Here is a 17,281-nt window from a genome sequence, read left to right on the forward strand (position 1 = left end):
ATCTTCCACAACAGCCCTTGGCCGAGAGTACACAAAGCGAGGTTCTGAACGTTGTCGATCACCTTTCCTTTCAAGAAGACGGTGATCCAGTTGAACAGTTAGGTCGATCAGTTCATCACAAGTAGCGGGCATGTGGACTACTTGAGTTAACACATCTTTCAATTCGGCTCTTAGCCCTTGATAGAATAACGACGTCCTTTTTTCAACAGGCCACTCCGTTTCTACTACCAGCCTATTAAATGTGGTTATGTACGACAAGAGGTCCTGTGAACCCTGCTTTAAGGTGATGAGTTCCCTATCCAGGGAAAGCTGGTGCGCCTTCCTATCAAAAAGTTTGCACATTTCCTCACAAAAGGTATGGAAATTGAGTAACATGGGGTCATTCCTCTCTATCAGTGGGAAGGACCAACTGGCAGAGTTTCCACCCAAGTAGGATATAACAAATGCGGTTTTGGACCGATCATCGGGAAATACTGCAGGCTTGCATATGAAGTGCAACTTACACTGTCCTAAGAAAATTCCAAACTTTTTTAGATCTCCAAAATATCTCTCAGGTGGAGCTAATGGCAACTGAAGAGGTTGGATCACCTGTATGGTAGATGGTCCAACTCCTCCATTCTGATCCTGAGATATGTCATGTGGAGCGGGAGGAGGAAGAGTCCAGTTCCTAATAAGAGGGGCCCCTCTAGCACCTGTAGGACCACCACGGGACAGACCTGCCACGTCCCTTCTTAGGGTGCCCATTTCATTCTTCAACTCTAGACTTTCCCCTCTGAAGGCATCAACTTCCATGCGTAAGGCAGTTAACGTTTCCAACACCGAAGTGAGTACCGTATTGGTGTTCATCGCTCAGGCTGTAAGTATCCGTGGGCTTGTCACTCTGTCACGAATGAGGTTATCACTAACCTGTTTAGTCGGATACAGCAGGAGCGATGAGAAGCTGGTTCACTCCCTCCCCTATATGGAACCACCTAGGAGTATTACAAACACCCGCCAGATGCTACCATAATTGGGGAAGGGGTAAATAGGGTCAAAGGAAACAATAAAGTTGCAGCAGCCAACTGACGTGGTAGGAGTACTGTTGTGGAGTTGTCGAGACCTCTCTCCCTGCAGTGACTCAGTGTATCCTGTATAAAGATATAAACATCCACACATAAATATACAGACAACACTGGCAGTGCTCTATCAATGTAATATGTGTCTGTGATACATTTACAATTATGACTGCTGCCAGCACCTCATAACAAAAAGGCACAAAACGAAAAATAAAGAAAAGAAAGCAAATAGTGTTCGTATCACTTCAATAGCAGTGATAATTCTAAGGCATAATAGGTAATTAGATACTTCTTATCTACTACTATGCACTTATCTGTCACCAGTCTGTCCTCTGGTACTCTTGTAGTAAAAATATATGAACGTTTCTTTTCAAGATCCGCAGTGTAGACCAATCCAATGTTGCAAGCACAACTAATCCGAGCCCTCAACAGCTCAAAGGGCTAGGAGATCCATTACCTCGTAGCAGAGGCTTTAAGGTCACGTACTCTCTGCGAAGGAGATTGCTCCTTTCTGCTCAGGAGGCCACGTTGAGGCCAAATGCCCCGGGTGCAATAATAACAACCAAAAAACGCCGTTCGACGTTTACGAGAACAGAAGCGCCCAGCGCACAACAAACAAAAGCTCTCGCGCTTCCTGGTGCGGGAGAATGAAAGTGCCCCAAGCGCGAGGAGTTCAGAAATACTTAGCGCCGTTCAGCGCTCCAGGAAATAACAAGGCGTCAAAGGCGCGAAGAGTAATTAGGGTTTCAGCGCCTTGTGGAGCGAGGAAAATCACACGACGCCCCTGATGCAAAGGTGACAACGAAGAATTCAGCGCCGACCGGCACTCGAAGGAACAAAGCGCCCCAGGTGCGAAGGACTGTAGGATTGCAAGTGGGCTTCTTCTTTCAGGTGACAAGCACCTTTCCCCTGGCAGGAAGCGATTAAAAGTAAAGCAGAAAGGAAGATAGGACTAACACCATCCCTAGAATTCTGGGAGATGTAGTTCATGCATTCAACCATGTTTCTCACTATCTAGCCCTTCCTGGGGTATGAATCGTTACACATAAGCACCGTATCCCTGTAATCATGGGGTGTACGCACTGTACCCCTGCGCACCGTACCCCTGCAATCATGGTGTGTACGCACTGTACCCCTGCAATCATGGGGTGTACGCACCGTACCCGGGGGGGGGGGGTTCGTTTCATACACGGTTCGAGTCGAAATCTGCTTTTCCAGACGTTTTTAGCTCCCGTAGAAAAAGAGTCGTACGGAGTGCTAATGAGACGAATCGTACTTGCTGGTTTGGAAAATGCTGCTTGGATTCGTACGGACGTCGCGTACTGCGTGTTCCGAATGCGATTCGTATGGCTTTTTAAGTCGTATGGTCGTTGTACGATTCGTACGGAGATCTGCTTTGGGTCCGAATCGTACTTTACCATACATACGGGGACGTTTAAGGGTACGATTCGTATGGGAAATATGCTCCGTACGGCTATTTGTAAAGGATTTTACCGAATCTTAATGGCCCCTAAATAGGTAACAATTAAATAGGTATTTGCCGACTCTTATTTCAGGTTATATACCCTGGCAACTAATGAATGAAGCAGCCATTTTAGAACCCTATAATTTGACCCTGGCATAGAAATCACTGGCTAAAAAGGATTCCAAAAACACGTTATTGAGTATTGAGCAAATAAAAACACCATTCTGAGTTTGTGGAAATCCACCAGTTATATGGGGCTGATACAAGGAGTTATTTCCCAGCCTATTACTACTTTACAATTTCTTGATTGCCAGAAGTGCACCTCTTTATCCTGAAATGAACTAATGCACAATGCACATTTGTTTAATTTGTAGACATTTCTCTTTTTTTACGTTTTTGAATGAAGATGATCCTTTGTTTATCAGTGTTTCCAGCTGCAAGAATCCTCTAGGTCATTGATTACTGTGCAATTCAATTTTGATGCATGGAATGTGTAATGATTTCATACCTGGATTTAATTGTGTCCTATCTGTTAGTCACATTTCATTCATCCCCATGTACTATGAACTGTTAAATAATGGTTGGTATTTAATGTTAACCAACATCAGTTGCTGTGGAGTGAAACCTGGCCAACCTTATGTGATTACAGTTTCTAAAACATTACAGTGTTGTGTAAGAGCCTCCCACCCACCGCCTAAACATGTAATCAACGGTATCCCTTAGCCTACTATCATGCATTTTGACAAACTTAGCAAATTAGTCACAGTGTTACTACAAAAAGAAGACCCTTTGCCTTCTGCGGCAGAGACCTCTATCTTACAAACAGAACTGCTTCGGAGATTCACAGGCTGTTACAGACACAATACTCAACTCATTATGCTGATGCCGTTCATACAATCTTCTTTAATGCGTCTACAACAACTGGTATTGTGTAGTCCTTTTAAGATCGACAACAGGATGTGGGAGCACACCGCTGACCTCTCAGACTAGGTTCGCCCCTGGCATTCTGGGAAATGCAGTCTCTTGTAGCTCGCTCTGATATTTTCGAGTATTTCGACAAGGTTGTCCTTTTTTTTTTTTCAAAACCAACTTTATTGGCATTTCAAATATGGATTGCGGAAACATTCACAGTACTCCAGACACTGGAGAGACCGTAAGCAAATAATCATGAATCACAGTTGCAGCAATCAGCATAGGAAATTGGATAAGACAAATGACATTAACCTCCCGGATCCCCCCCTCCAACCCCACAACATCCCTCCACCCGGTGCCCACCCCCACCCCGTTCACGATGGTCACCAGAATCTAACACAACGTAATCTGTACTAAGATGTCTATGCACTCTCACTCCTGCCCCGGTACTCATGACATTTGATCGACTTGTGTATCCTGCTGCGATGGCGGCTCCAGCCACAGCCCCCTATATTCTGCCCACCTCTTCCAGATTTTATAATGTTTTCTGGGGCAGCCTCGGGCCTCAAACACGGGGCGTTCCAGTCCCATGTAATAGTTCATGCCCCGTTTCCAGAGCCCAATCGGGGGCACCCCCGGGTCCTTCCAGGCACGGGGCACATCCGGCTTAGCCACTGTAAGGCCCAGGAGTAGGAGATGCCTCTTATAGATGTTGCCGCCCACCTGCTCCAAGACATGCAAAAGACCCAGCTGCGATGTGCGCGGGAGCTGCCAGCCCAGGACCTCATCCAAGCAGTCCCAGATACGCTTCCAATATCGGGCTATAGCTCCACACGTCTACACCGTATATAAAAACGTGCCCATTTCCCTACCACACCGCAGACAGTCAGGGGAAGCAATCAGTCCAGCCCGCCACAGCCTCTCTCTCGTGTAGTAAGCTCTGTGCAGGTATTTGAATTGGATAAAGCGCAGCCGCACGGCGACAGCTGCCTCTCTCGGGGCCGCAAGAGCCTCCCTCCACCCTTCCTCATCAATCTCACCCACATCTCCCTCCCATTTGGACCGCAGGCCATCCAATGAGGACGCACAGTGTGTGACTAGGGATTGGTATATGCATGATATCTTCTTCTCAGTCAGTTCACCCATGAACAGTTTAGCCTCAATGGGACTGAACTCCGGTAACGAGTCCAACCCCTCCAAAGCAGGGGAGATAGCATGGCGAAACTGCAGATATTTGAAGAACTGGGTGTTCGGCATTTCAAACTCGTCCCTCAACTCCTGAAAGGACTTAAGGGCCGTGCCCCTCATAACGTGTCCCAGCGCCGAGATTCCTATCGAGTCCCAGCCACGAAACCCCCTTAGGGTTGACAAGGCCGGCAGGCGGCCATTCTGCCACAGCGGGGTCTCCCCAGTCAGCCTATTCCACCACCCTATACGACCAAGCGCCCGACGCCAGACCTGAAAGACAGTTTGCGTAACCACCGGGAGCTTCTTCCGTTTCCCAGCTGAGTAGAGAATTGTGTGCAGGGTGTCGGGTTCCATTAAATACCTCTCCAGAGCATACGCCGGGTCACCCCGGTCCCCATACCACCATTCATTAAGTATCAAAAGATGGGACGCCTGGTAGTAGGAGAGAATGTCCGAAGACGCCAGACCACCGCAGTACGTAGACAGGAAGCAAGTGCGAAGGGCCACGCGCACCGCCCCCCCAGCCCACAGGAAGCGGCCCAGTGCCGAATTGACTTGGCGAAACCATTGTGGCAAGATAGGGTATGGGTGGTTCTGCAGTTGGTAAAGCAGGCGCGGGAGGGCGACCATCTTAAAGATGGCCGATCGGCCGTAGAGATTCAAAGGCATGCGGGACCACGTCTTCATGTCCGATCGGACTCTGTCCCAAACCGGAACAATATTACGCTCCCACGATACCCCAGGGATGTCAGTCAGGAACACCCCTAGGTACTTAAGGCCTCCCGTCGCTATTTGTAGAGCCGACGCCCAGGCACCGGGAGCTGCCCCGCTGCCCAGGGTCCACAAGACTGACTTCCTCACATTGAGATGCAGCCCTGACACCTCACCAAACACCCTCATAATCTCAAGTATTCTGGGACCCAACCTGTCGAGCTCTGTAATGAAAAACAATACGTCGTCCGCGTATAGCGCGATGCGGTCCGACGGCCCAGCCTCCCACTCAAACCCCTTCATTTGTGCATCAATTCGCACCCAAGCCGCAAGGGGTTCCATTGCGAGAGCAAATAGGTATGGCGAGAGCGGCCAGCCCTGCTGGGTGCCCCGCCCGATGGGAAAGGCGTCGGAAGTCGCACCCGCCACCCGCACGGACGCCGTCAGGTCAGTGTAGAGCAGTCGCACATACGAGAGGAAGTGAGGGCCAAGATTCAGGCGAGGTAGAAGTGACTGTAGATACGTCCAGCTCAGCTAATCGAATGCCCTGTCAATGTCAGCCAGTAGGAGGGCCGCCTGGGTGCCAGTGGCCTTCATCATCTCCAGAGCCACTTGAGCCCGCCTGATGTTGTGCCTAGTGGCCCTGTGGGGCATGAAACCCGCCTGGTCCGGATGGACCAGAATGGCAATGAGAGGCAGGAGACGATTGGCCAGCGCCTTCGCCAGGATCTTCGCCTCTATATTCAGGAGAGAGATAGGGCGGTATGACTCGTGTCTATCCGGCGGTCTCCCCGGCTTGCAGAACACCACTATCTCGGCATGTCTCCAATCCGACGGTAGCCGGCCTCGCTCCCTTGCAGCATCCAACGCCTTCTTGAAATGGGGCCCTAACTGAAGGTGGTATTTCCGAATGAACTCGCACGGGAAGCCGTTCGGCCCGGGGGCCTTCCCGGCATTCAGTTCACCCAATGCTTTGCCCAGTTCCTCCGAGGACAGCGGTAGCTCTAGATCATCACGCTCCTCGTCGGAGATCCCCCGCGGTGGGAGATCCGCCAGAAATGTGTCCACATCTGCCGCCAAAAGGGAGTCTCTGGGGGCGTATTGCGCCTCATAGTAGTGCGCAAAGCTGGCAGCCATGGTCCCAGGGTCTGTGATAGGGGTCCCGGCCTCATCCATCAGAGCCGGTAATGTCTGAGCCTGGAGTGCGCCCTGGCACAGCCTGTACAGCATAGAGCTGGATTTATCCCCCCACTGGTAAATTCTACTCTGCGTTGCTAGCCATATATGGCGTGACTCCTCAAGCAATAGAGAAGCAGCATCTTTCTGCGCCTGCAGGAGCCGCCGCGTATCCTCCTCCGCCCCCGTCTCCGTAGACCGCGCTTCCAGAGTACGGACGCGATCTTCCGCCTTTTCCAGGTCCTCCTTCCGAGTTCTACGGGCCCTCGCACACCAGGCTATGTCCACACCCCTGAGTGTTGGCTTCATGGCCTCCCAGAGGGTCACCGCATCCGAGCCCGGCCCCTCGTTCTCTTCCCAGTAGTGAGCTATGGCTTCACGCATATGGGATTGGTAATCATCTCGTTGCAGATGCCAGGTAGAGAGGCGCCATCGAAACGTCTGTCGCCGCCTGTCAAGGAGAATATCAACCGTGATGGGGGAATGATCTGAGAGCCCCCTGGGCAGAATAGCGGTCGACGCCACCCTTCCGATGACGGCGCGCGGGACAAACAGATAGTCCAGCCTCGAGAAGGAGCGATGGACCGCCGATACGTAAGTGAATTCCCTACTCTGTGGGTGTTGGCAGCGCCAGGCATCCATCCATCCCATACCTCCGACCATATCTCTCAGCTTCGTGGGGGCAGCCACCAGCTGTCCGCCATCAGGCCTGAAGCGATCCGCAGATCCATCCATCACATCATTCCAGTCACCACCTATCACAGACAGGACGTCCGGTACCTCGGCCCAGATCGTAAACAGCTTCTCCACTAGAGACCATTGCAAGGGGGGGAGAGCATACACACTACCAAACACCACTTGTTCCTCGCCAATCGTCCCTTTGATGAAGACATACCTGCGCTGGGCATCTATCCACTGCGAGGAATGGGTATAGGAAACCCTTCGGTGGACCAAGACCGCCACCCCCCGGGACCCTCGGGCAAAACCTGCATGGTAAACCTGATGATACCCATAGCGTTGCAGACTCAAAGTCTTCGTACCTAGGTGATGCGTTTCCTGCAACAGGAGGACGTCAGCCTTTTCCCTCTTCCCCTGTCGCAACACAGCCCCTCGTTTGATTTTATCGAGCATGCCCCTCACGTTCCAACTCATTATTTTCAAGGTAGCTCTGGGGAGCTCCAAGGCAGGACTCCTAACCGCCATTAATAGCAAATGGGCGCAGCCGCCCGGGCATAGGAGAGCGCAATCGCACATACGACATAAGGCGAACCTGGTGAACCATCGTGCATGGACATGTTGCCCCTGTGGACCCAAACATAGCGTATCCCCCCTCCCCCAACCCCCAGACCCAACCCCAACCCAACTCCCAACAGATCGACCACCCCCCTCCCCTATACCTCAACAACATTGAAGTACCTGTCGCGGTGTAGGCACGCCCTAACCCCCAACGGGAGGTCAGCGGCCACCCACTCCAATGGATCCCCACGAACCTCTCCCCCAACAGTACCAAATACCCACCCAGCTAACAGACTCCCCCCCTAGCATCTCCCACTTAAGTAGGAGGCAAGCCCTTATAGAAGAGCTATCTGAACCCCCCCGTCCCCCACACCATCCCAAGACTGATAAAGTATAGCAAGCAGCAAACACACAGTCCAGCAGCAAGCCGCAGTCCTAATAAATTGAGGAAAACCTTCTCCCAGCGGGAGCCTGTAATCAGCACTAGCAAGTTCAGTCCCCTGAGGTACCACCATCCTTGCTAGAGTGGTCTGAGTCCGCGGGTGCGCCATCTCGCTTCCCACCACGTGAAGGAGAGCGTTTTCGCGACCTTGACCTTCTGTTCCTTCTGCTCTTGGCGGCTGGATCCTCCCGTTCCGGCGAAGGGCCCCTCGAGTGGCCCGGGTTCAGACCCGGTTGAGCGTGCGGCCGGACCCTTACTGTCTCATCAGTCCATTTAAAGACGTCCTCCGGAGTGTCAAAGAAATGGGTACGCGACTGGAATATGACCCGCAGGCGGGCCGGATAGAGGAGAGAGTATTGGATCTTCAGACCCCTCAGCTTTGCCTTGGCTGCGATGAACGAGTGGCGTTGTTGCTGCACGATCCTGGTATAGTCCGAAAAGATCATTATCTTCTGATTTTCAAATAGAAGAGAGTCCTTGGTCCTCGCCTCCCGAAGGATAGTGTCCCTGTCGTGGAAGTTTAGAATCCAAGGTTGTCCTTTTAAGATCATCAGATCTGTTTTGTTGACTGAATTTAAAGTTGTGTTCGGACTGATCTCATTATTTTTTCACTCTTTGTTCTTCAGTTGTTTTTCAGGATTTCCCACCATCCTTCTACTCAACGGCTGTGGTACTATCATCTTCCTCCTGGTCCAACAAGAAAATTGACAACATGATGTACATGTATCCAGGTGAGAGAAGGTGCAGAGCAACCCTAGCTCGATATCTGAGACACGCTTGGCTTGCTGAACACAGTGAAAACTGGATGTTGTCCTTTCGTAAAATGGGTGCCCAGCAAATGTAACCCGTCTTCTGGGGCACGCACTGTCCAGCTGTAACCATCTTGGCGCTACATCTCTAGCAGCCCCCAGTGGCATTCCTAGACGTTGAAGTGCTTCTGCAGCCATTGCAATCCCACCAGGGGAAAGGTGTGGTGCAGCGGCCAGAGCGGCTGACTCCGGAACATGGGGGTCACGGTTCGATCCCTGGTGGCAGCTCAGCTCGGCATCATGTGACTCTCGGCAATAGCTCACTTAATCTTCCTGACGGCCTCCAGTGCCTGGATACCTTTAGGGGTGATAAGTCACACTTTACAAATCTGGAATTGTTTATTTATTATTTATGTGTCCATTTACGTACTATTATTATTTATGTAAAGACAGTGCCGAGCAAAGCATTTGTCGATACTGCTAGATGCGTGTAATGATGGGTCAATCTATAACCAGAGATGTGCTTGCGTCATGGCTGTCGTTTGAGCCTCCACATGAGGAACTTTCACTATCGCTAAGTGCTTTAGAGCTGCAACCACTTTCTGGTCCATCCACTTCATGGGCCAATGACAACATGCACTCATCAACAGCCCTTCTCCATGATCACACGTATGCCATGCGTGAACCTGAAGTCATCAAAATCTCCTCAGATGAGGACTAGGAGTAATTTGTGATTCAACAAAGAACATGCACAGGATTTTGTATCTACAACAACCATGAACTGACGTCTAGTGCTTGTTAGTATATGTTCTCTCCTCATATGAAATATTCTGGAGTTCTCCTGTATAACTTTGCCTTTTTATATTAATTTTAATGTAACGAATTGTTTTATAAGTTTTTGCTTGTATGATTTGTACTCACAAATCGAATAAAAGCTTTGAAATTGAAATTGTATCTACAACAAAGACTGCTGCGAATAAGAAATATTCTAACAGACGTTTCCTTTTCTTTTTAAGCTGCATCATTTTTTCCAATTTAGCATATTCGGTATCATGCCTGATCTATTTAATCTCAATACACATCTCTCTTACCTTTTATGATATCTTTTGTACAGTGTGGTTTTTCAAATATTTCATATGGCTTGGAAACATGCAAGACTAGAAAAAAAAAGTATTCATGTGAAGCTTACCGCATTATTTCCTGCTATTTTATGCTATCATATATGTTCAGAAGTTTTACATACATATTACAAATATTCACTTTCTATTTTATATTTGTGCTGATTTTACAAATTCATTTTAGATATAGAAGTTTATATCTGATATCCAAGAGCATTTATTCCCAATTCGATATGTATATATTCACCCCAACGGCGTCATATTCAGACGTACGGGGGTGACATAAAGCCAATAAGGCCAGATTCCATTTTGAGCCGGCCGGGACTCAATATGTGTCCACTCATGGGCATGTCTACCTTTGATGGAGGTGCCGTCTGTCCTTATCTTTCTAAGAACCAGTGAAGGTGTCAAGTCCTCCAGACAATGACATCAATAAGAACATCTAATGCGACGTCACTCTGGCATAAGTGTCTTGTTATCTATGTTTCAAGGGCACATATCAATAATAACATATACAATGTAGTCTGAAGTGACATATGTTTTACCATATTTGTTCATACTAATGTGTTAAAGCCTAGCATATTGATGCGCACAGGTAATGTCTGAAATTGCTTGAAAATTCCCCTTATAGGCAGGAGGTAATAGCGGAGGGGAAAACACTTTCAGCCAGATTCATCATTGAAAAATGCGCTCGCAAAGGGCCAGATTCTGAGAATCTGGCCCTTTGCGAGCGCAATTTTTGCATTTGGAATTCATCATCCCAAATGCGAAAATCGCTAATTGCAAAATCGCATATTTGCGAGGAATTGCATTTAAGGAATCTCTATTTGAGATTCCTTAAATGCAATTCATGAACCATTTTTTATTTGCGAATTCGCCATTTCTGGTCGCTATTTACCACAACGTCTGACTTCGTGGTAAATAGCGAAAACTTAGAAAAATGCACTTTAGTGCATTTTTCTAAGTCGTATGTTACCCACACACATGTCCTTTGGACATGTATGTGCGCAACATCAGGCTACATTTATATTTCAGGGGTGCTACAGGGTGTCCTTTGGACACCCCTGGCACCCTTGAAATCGCATTCTTATTTGTGATTAGCAAATTGCTAATCGCAAATAAGGAATGACTCCCCATTCATTCCTATGGGCCTTTGGGCCCATAGGAATGAATGGGGAGTCATTCCTTATTTGCGATTAGCAATTTGCTAATCGCAAATAAGGAAGCTGTAGGAATCGCAATTAAAATTGCAATTTCTACATGATCCCCTTTTGCAAGTCCTTAATAGAGATTCCTTAATAATCGCTATTAAGGACTCGCAAAACGGGACAATGATGAATCTAGGGGTTAATGTCCAAAATGTGGGACTCAAGCTGAAAATGTAATACATATGTTTATAGAGTGTCCGAAATTACTCCTTTAGAAATCATGTTGGGGTATGAGGTAGACAAACCTACTTTAGCGCAGCCATTTACTATCATGATGGTACCAGCTAGGCTGTCTATCGCCCGGATGTGGGTTTCCCCTCTACCACCAACTATTCATGACTGGTGGTCTAATATTAAAACGACTGATGGTATGGAATTTGCCCTGGCTAAAGCGAGGGGTACAGCCTCTATGGTGAAAAATTTGAAAATATGGGGCCCTATGGATCTCTCGATATAGGCTATTATCGATAAGGAAGGTAACTACTATTATTTAGGAGTTGGAATGTCCCGGATTAGGCAGACTAGCTGCTGACGAAGATTATGATCATTCTGTTTCTTTTTTTCTTTTCTGATGATTATTTGCATATAACTGAATTTATTTTATGAATTATTGTATATTATCCTTATGTGATGTCAATACATTTTTTAAAAAAAAAAGAAAATTCCCCTTATAGATAAGATCATTGATCAACAGTATAAAAAGCTCACCAAGTGGCCACTTAGAAAGAGAGGTCCTTTGCCCCAGATTATCCCACATGATACCGCCGGAAGACTCTGACAGATACTGCCGTACTGTCGCAGCATCCTTTCTTATGAGGGGAGCTGATACTGGGCCAAGTATGAAAGGAGAGGAGCTGAGCTCAGTTGATGCTTGTTTTCCCTTCGCGAGAACACTGCCTCCCAGCTACTGATAACTACAGCTTCTTGATGTAAAACAGAACCCTGGGCACACGTTATTGGGTAGATAAGCTTAATAGCAAAGTCACGGATATCACAAATATTTTCATAAAAAGTCCATTCAAGGTTAGTGGAAAGTCTTCAATTAGTTTTACTCATTCTCATTGACAACTACAACCAGCCAACACGTGTTTCGTCACAACAGGGAGTAACACGTGACTTCTTCAGGGCTGTAATGCAACATATAGAACTTTCTATGCAGCCGCTTCACTGATCACCTCTGTTCCGGAAGTGGCTTCTTGATGTAAACAGGCATGCAGTGCGCCGATTCCTTATAAGAAACTCTAGATGCAAGTTAAGTGCATCAGCTATGCAAAACACTGGATCGACTTCATTACTGTCTGATATGCAGAGCAGCTGCTCTCTGAAGTATCAGCTGTTCTCCTCTTCCTCTACTGTTCAATGGGGAATATAGGTTTGACTCCTCCCTTCAGATCTCCACCCTACCTGCTATCCATACAAGTTAGGACTTGTTTCCCTCTTTCAAAGAGAGAGCCCTTCCTTTGTATGGACACTTCTGGGGTGGTGATATCCACGTGGGCCCCTGTTCAATCCACTTCCCTGCTGCTGTCCTCACTTCCCAGCCTCCTGTGAGAGCCTCTATCAGTGCTGTATGCTCTGGTGAGTAGCTGTTCCGTGACTTGTTGCCTGTCCATCACTGCTGCTGTTCTATCATGGGTGCCAGTGATGGAGCGAGATTCAGAAATAAATGCATTTCAGCTCGTGAAGTTACACTTCAATAATTAATTAATAATATTAATGATGTGTGTAGAGTGAAAACTAATTCAACCTAGATTAAGAATTGCAATTGCATAAAAACGTGGGAAACTAATATGTGTGCTCATAAATGTGCGTCACATTGCATCTGCATGTGAGTGGAAATAATAAATTAATTCTGTCTATTGTCATGTTAAAGACTAAATGCGGCTGTTTTATTAATGGCATGTGCTTATTTTTCCGTGTTCTCATGTTTTTCGTTTTCCTGTCATGAATGTTGCACGAATTTGTTTGTTGCTTTGTTTGGCTTCTGATAGGTAACATAGATTAATGGGTTAATTATTAGCAAAGGTGGGTGGGTAACAGAACGAACTTTGTTTCTTGCATTAATTATTCTTTTTGTGTTTGTTTATATACTAGTTAACGTGAAAAGTGGTTTGGGGCCTAGTGCATTTACAGTTGGCAAAATGTTCTGCTCGAAGAAAACAAGAGTCCAGCGTGAAAAAGATTCTCTGCCAAATTATTCATGTGGAATGAAATAAATAAACGTGATGAGCTGACTGTTCCTTTAGTCAGCAAGGCGAAGGCCAGGAACCGGCAGAGGAGTGTGACAAGCTAAGGAAGTTGTGGACATTTTATTAAAATGTTACAAACTGGAGGAAGCTTCACGACTCGAAAGCAAAGGACAATGGACTCTAAGAAAGAGACGGAACTGAGGTTCTGAAGAATGTGATGACATTATGGCCTGTCACTTGACAGCCAATAGAAATCCAGATCGAGCAGAAAGAATACAATTTTTCTTTGATTAGTTTAGTTAGAAAAGGTATAAAAACCCTTCCCCTGGTAGGAAGGCAGACTGCTGCTTGCTGTTCTTTAGATGGACTTGTCGTGCTGACGGACTTCATTTGGAGCACGTAAGAACTCTATAGGGCTTAGAGACTTTTACTCTTATTTTAAATGGAGCAAGTGTAGTTAGGGACTTAGAACTTAGATAATGCCAAAACCTGCTATTTCTATTTGAATTATGCTTTTTGATTTTTACTCGAAACTGTCATTACCTTTTTGCTAAACCTTAATAAAATGCTAAAATAAAAGATTCTAATGCATCTTCTAAGAATGAATAGTTAATAAATATTTACTTTGAAAAACAAGCTGGCCTTGTTATTTCATGTATTAGGTTACCATTAGCAGATCTTTTCGCCACAGTGGCTTAATTAATTGTAAGGTGTGATGAATTCAATTTACTGCAGTTGTATATATATGTATATATTTTGTGAATAAGTTAATTAGGTCACATGATTCAGTTGCCCAAAATATGTCATGTTAGTTTATGGGCCTTGTGAGTGATTTATGATTAATGGTGAGTATTGTGGAGTTGGGTAGCATTGCTTATGGCATATTTTCTATAGGGCCGCTGGATCACCAGCATTGAAGGAGTAACTCTTGGAGATGCAGCAACATTGCACCCAACAACTTGCCATAACAGGGCAACAGAAAGGCCAGCAAGAGCCTTTATCTGTTCTGTGTGGAGCATCTATCTGACTCTACACTGCGTCTGTCAGACGCAGTGTGGGTCTCAAGCTTAAAAGCAAGACCTTTAGTGTGGCTTGAAGGAAGGTCTGACTATGTTCTCATACGCAGACGATTCCCAGATAGTTTTCTCACTTTCAAATACTGGTGACGTTTCCACTTCCCTCTTGCAGTCTGGTCTGAGTAAGATTGCAAAATGGATGAGGGACAACCTGCTCAAATTAAACAGAGGCAAAACAGAGGTTTTAATACTGGGCCCCAAACAACATCACTGGAGCCCGAGACATTGGCCCCCGGAAATGGGAATCCTTCCCATTCCTTCGGAACAGGTGCGAAATCTGGGGATTATCATCGACAAGGGTCTAACTATGCAACCCCAGGTTAGGAAACTTACAGCCACCTGCTTTACCATCTTGCGGTGGCTCAAGAAAATTATCTAGATGTTGCCTGGAGATATACAGAGGTCCGTTGTCAATGCTCTAATCACTTCTCGGCTGGATTGTGGCAACGTCCTCTATTTTGGGGCATCCCAGGATGTCATCAGACGCCTTCAGCTTGTGCAAAATGCTGCGGCAAGGCTGCTATGCAAATGCCACAGAATGGAACGTATGTCAGGACATATCCGTACACTACATTGGCTTAGAATTGAAAACAGAGTCAAGTTTAAGGCCCTTAGTTTTATGCACATGATTAAATGGGGCACTGCCCCGAGATACCTACAATCCCAGGTGCATATATACACTCTGGCCCGCTGTCTGAGATCTTCTTCTCATGGCCTTTTTAGTCTGCCCAAGATCCGTCTTGCCAGGATGGGAGGTAGGTCCTTTTCTCTCTTGGGCCCAAAATTGTGGAACTCCCTCCCCCTGGCATTACGCAAGGAACCGAGTTATATGCACTGTCGTAGAGCCACTAAAACTTGGTTGTTTAATCAATAAGTAGCCCCTCTCTGCACCACAGTAATTTTGCTGTACTTATAGGCTTTCTGTCTCGTTAGCGCCGGGAAACCCTATTGGGTAGCTGTTGCGCTCTAAAAGCTCAAAAAATAAATAAATAAAATATATAAATGTGTGGGTTTGAGAATTTCATTTGCATAGGATTAGAATGTAATTTTAACATTCAAAAATGTAATGTCTTTAATTGCTTTGTTTAATCAATTTTTTGAAGAAGGGGTGCAAGGACTAATATGAAAAGGATTGGGGACAGTGGACAGTTTGATAATCAAAAGCTATCACTGTAAATCGGAAGTAAATACATTATTCACAGCAGCACTTCACAGAAGAGCTGCTGAGTGTTGCCATATATATATAAGCCCTCGGCTTGTGCCTCACCAGTTCCTGATAATAATCCATGATAAATGAATGGTCACCAGCCCCATATCAGCTGTCCAAAAATATCTTTATATGCTAAAGTGCGTTTAGAAAGTGCCAGTCCGCATTTCAAAAAGGTGGAAAGAGTGAGAGATGGTACTCCCAAAATGACATTTCACCCACCTCCATGGGCTTTTTCAGAGTAAATGCATTACATCATTATCAAACATCAACATAGTCTAACTGCTCACGGGTGTCATCAATGAAAATGGATTACTTGGAATGCATTGATCACTCTATATGAATGCTATGTTTAAAATGCCCTTCTGTCTTCGTTTACCTTCATTATCAGTCAGGGGTCATTGGAGCAGCTGTAGAACACATTTTAAGGTGTTTTCTTTTCTCCTAGAATTTAGGTTGTAAAGTTTGGAACGATTAAGGTAAAAAATGACCATCTTGAAATTATTTTTTGAAGTTTTGCACAGGCATGGACCAGGGCCGGCGCTAGGCATTGGCAGTGTGGGCAGCTGCCCAAGGCCACGCAGTCAGCCCTCCAACTTGGGGCCTTGCACCAATGCAAAACAATCAGGCCACGGCATAAAAGGTGAGAGTTGCACCTGGGACCTGAATAGGGCTGGGCCGTCCCTCCACAGTGCTGGCTCCACCTCCTGCGGTGTGTCTGATGTCCCTGGCCTACACTGTGAAAGGAAAGAAGGAGTCTTGTCATCAAAGTGCTACAGGACTGACCAGAACTGGTTTGGACTAGGCAAAGGCCTCTCTGCTTTCAGAGAACAAAGGGAAAATGAGTATAAATATTGGGACCCAGACCCAAGGACTTTAGACACTTCTGGGAATCAAGACAAACCTTTGCTGAGGAGAAGAACCAGGAAGCTGAAGGAGGAGACTACCCCTGTGCTGTGTGTTTGGGGGTTGGCCTGCAGTGGTTGCTTCATTGCCAAAGAAAGGAGAAAAGGACTGAGTGTGCTTTTTATCAACTTGAAGAAGAATCTCCAAGGGCTTGAACTAGAGCTTGCCTCCTGCCTGAAGTCTCAGGGATACAAGACTTCACCAACCTGCTCCCCTCTGAATTTCCTTGCTGGGAATTGAAGTGCCTGCTGATGTGCTGGGCTGTCTGAGAGACTGCGTGTTGCTGGGAGCTGGAAGAGTGACACAACAACAACAACGAGAAGCGTGTTGTCGCCGCAGAGGTCGCCATAGCATCCCTGGAGAAAGCGCGTCCCAGGGGATGTCGCGGCTCCAAAGATCATCAAGCCGTCGGGTGTGCACGCGTCGTATCAACGTTGTCGTATTGTAACCAAGACACCATTTTGCCGCATCGCACTGGGGAAGAGTATCGCATCGAGGTGCCATCTTGTCGCATCGCACCGGAGAGCAGTAAGAAAGGGACGCATCACCTACCCATACAGTAAGGAAGCGAGCATCAACTCCCCTGGGTAAACAACTGTTACAACGCAACTTTTACAACGGACTACTTTTACAACGCAACTTT

The sequence above is a fragment of the Lissotriton helveticus genome, chromosome 7 (assembly GCF_964261635.1).
Source record: "Lissotriton helveticus chromosome 7, aLisHel1.1, whole genome shotgun sequence".
Classification (NCBI taxonomy): domain Eukaryota; kingdom Metazoa; phylum Chordata; class Amphibia; order Caudata; family Salamandridae; genus Lissotriton; species Lissotriton helveticus.